The following is a 3,006-nucleotide window of genomic DNA, read 5'->3' as shown; positions in this document are numbered from 1 at the left end:
TCGTTGAAAACAGGAGAAAGTAGAAGAAATTAGTGAGTGCCCAAAGTAGTGGGAACTTTCACAGACAAGTCCATAGGTTGTAAACAATTCATTATCTGGATCACAGTGTACTTAAAGGGAAGAACACTAATAATCTAATTACTGACTATTTCTTCTAGTTCTGTTCTCTAATGCAAATGTCCAAGAACATGCTGATTTAGGGCATGATACCCTGGGATTCCAGAGTAAGGATCAGCCTGTGGGGACCACACCATCAGACACCAGACTGGAGACACAGACAGTTTTGTCAACCTGGAAGCCCCAACAAAGGAGTTCACAGCTCCACCCACTTTAAATCTGCTTCCTCTCCCGGAGATGCACATACCTACTTCTCTAACAGCCTCCATGTGGACTTGAATTCACTCTACCTGTTGAAATACAATTGACGGTGTGAGAATTATATGACCTAAGCTCATTTCTTACATTTGAGGCCATTTTTATTAACACAGCTAAAGAAAAAACGAGAAGCCAAAACTATACACTCAGTGCATAGAATCTTGGTCACTGCCTTTCTCCCCATCTTTTTGTATCATTTTTTTCGATATACAATTATGATGTTCTCACACATGGTGCCAATTGTATCCACCGTGTTCTCTGCCCTCATGTGCCTTCATTATCTTGGCAGACACTTAACAGCCATGTAAATTACAGTCCTGTATAAGACCTAACAGGGGTGTGTCTTTCTGCTGCTGTTCTCCTTGTTTTTGTGTCTAGGATCTCTAGAAATCAAATTCAGTTTAAAAACAAATATACAATGCTCTCTAGCGACTCATTTTATTTTTAGGACAACAGGGTCACTGTATGTTAAGGATTATATTAACAAGAAAGGCGTCTGTCACAGCCATTGTCAGTATTCTTATTCATTCTGTTCCCTGCCTGAATAAAGCTTAAGAGAATAGCAGATGGTGCCAAGTTGTGTGAAACACTTTCCCCCAGTAGCAGTTTCAGCCTCTTTCATTCTGAGCCTCTTTGGCAGTCTTTCTCCAGCAGCTGCGTTGGCAATAGTGACAGAAGCTATCACATCGGTGGAGCTGATGAGCTTTCAAAGCTCCCCATTAGAGTCGTTAACATTTGCTTTGTAGTCACCTACCTGTCTCTGAAGTTTGTGAATGAACCTCGCTCATTCTCCAATCAAGACCCTTGGGAGAGTTCCAGCCTGGAAGATGATTTTTCTGGTATGCAAATTGATTCATAAACCTTGGGGCTGTTTCCTAACTCACTAGGGGCAGAAAAATAGGAGCGCAGACAAATGCTTGAGGACATAAGATAACATGTCATTGAGAATGAGGGTTTTATTTATCAGAAGCAAAAGGAGTCAAATAAAATATTTATAGGATTTGTATTACAAGCGATGAGCAAGAACACAGCTATAGAGTGGTCGTTTTTGTTTTTGTTTTTGTTTTTCTCAGCTCTTATTCATTCCTTGCTATATGAGTTAGCACAAGGGAAGCATTCAACTTAGTATAGGAGTCAGAAAGTATATATATATATGATTTTCGTTTTCCGCAAATGATATAAATCATTGGAGACATTTTATGAAGATTTCAATTGAAGCACAGGTAAGAAATACATAGTAAGAAATCTCCTTATGGAGCAGGTAAGTGGGCCTCGTCCGGGCTCATCTGCCCCCATCGGGCCTCCAGGCCCCGCGGAGAATCCCTGCGTGCGGGCATGCGGGCGGGCGCGGGCTGAGGTAACGTGTCTCAGCCGCTGTCTTCTCCCTGCTGCCCACAGCCATGGCTCTGCGCTACCCCATGGCCGTGGGCCTCAACAAGGGTCACAAGGTGACGAAAAACGTCAGCAAGCCGAGACACAGCCGGCGACGAAGGCGCCTCACCAAACACACCAAGTTCGTGCGAGACATGATCCAGGAGGTGTGCGGCTTTGCGCCCTATGAGCGGCGAGCCATGGAGTTGCTCAAAGTGTCCAAGGACAAGCGCGCACTCAAGTTCATCAAGAAGAGGGTGGGCACGCACATCCGCGCCAAGAGAAAGCNGGAGGAGCTGAGCAACGTGCTGGCAGCCATGAGGAAGGCGGCGGCCAAGAAGGATTGATAACCCTCCCCCAATAAAAGATGGTTCCTACAAAAAAAAAAAAAAAAAAAAAAAAAAAAAAAAAGAAATCTCCTTATGTTCTGCTTAGCCCTTCCATTCCCCATTGTCCATGAACACTGGGACTGGAGGTAACCATTCTCTTAAGGTAGGGAAATGATAGATAAGATGTGTGTAGAGTGCTTTTGAGAGGAAAGTGAGACTTCATGAATTCTCTTGGTATAAAATCTTTCAAATGTATGAATTCTGAGGCTCGAACTAGAGTTAACTTGTTGAAGATCATTAACGATGAAAACATCATTAGAATGAAGATTCAACCCCATTTTGCCAGTTTGGAAGCCTAAATGTTTATTTAGAGTAATAGATAATTTACTTATTGAAGTTTTATTTATTTTTAAATTTTTATTGGTATATGTGTATACAACTGCCTGCATGTGTTTGCATGTGCATGAAGGTACATGCAGATGCCCCCAGAAGTCAGGAGAATGTGTCAGATTCCTGGAGCTGTAAAGTACCTGCCAACTTGATGGGTTGATGGGATGTATAATCATCTAATCATCTGGAAAACAAAATAAACAAAGAAAAAAAACTTTGGGGTTGTCTATGAGTAGTTGCTTTAATTATGTTAATTAAAGTGGGAAGACCCTCTCTAAATCAGGATAGCAGGGATAACATCATCACATGGGCTTGAGTCTCAGTCTGAAGAACAACTAGAAAGAGCTGAGAGGTATTTATTGCTTTCTGTTTCTTGACTATGGACTGAGTTACCAGTCAGCTCTCTTGTACCTGTAACAGGCATTTCTGTCCCAGTCTAAATTATTCTCTCAACTCACAAATCATTCTTTACTTACTCTTTTTTTTTCTGTATTTAGTCATAAGGAGATAACTACTAATGGTAGCTAGTTAGACCTAAGAA

The 3,006-nt window shown here is 41.8% G+C and overlaps 1 pseudogene; it reads left to right on the top strand.

Annotated features, from left to right (window-relative positions):
• Positions 1-1,742: 1,742 nt before the first annotated feature.
• On the top strand, positions 1,743-2,157 carry LOC110300595 (annotated as a pseudogene).
• Positions 2,158-3,006: the final 849 nt, after the last annotated feature.

The sequence above is a fragment of the Mus caroli genome, chromosome 8 (genome assembly GCF_900094665.2).
Source record: "Mus caroli chromosome 8, CAROLI_EIJ_v1.1, whole genome shotgun sequence".
Taxonomy (NCBI): domain Eukaryota; kingdom Metazoa; phylum Chordata; class Mammalia; order Rodentia; family Muridae; genus Mus; species Mus caroli.
The sequence above is the reverse complement of the archived record's forward strand: the minus strand, read 5'-3'. Positions and strand labels throughout refer to the sequence as shown.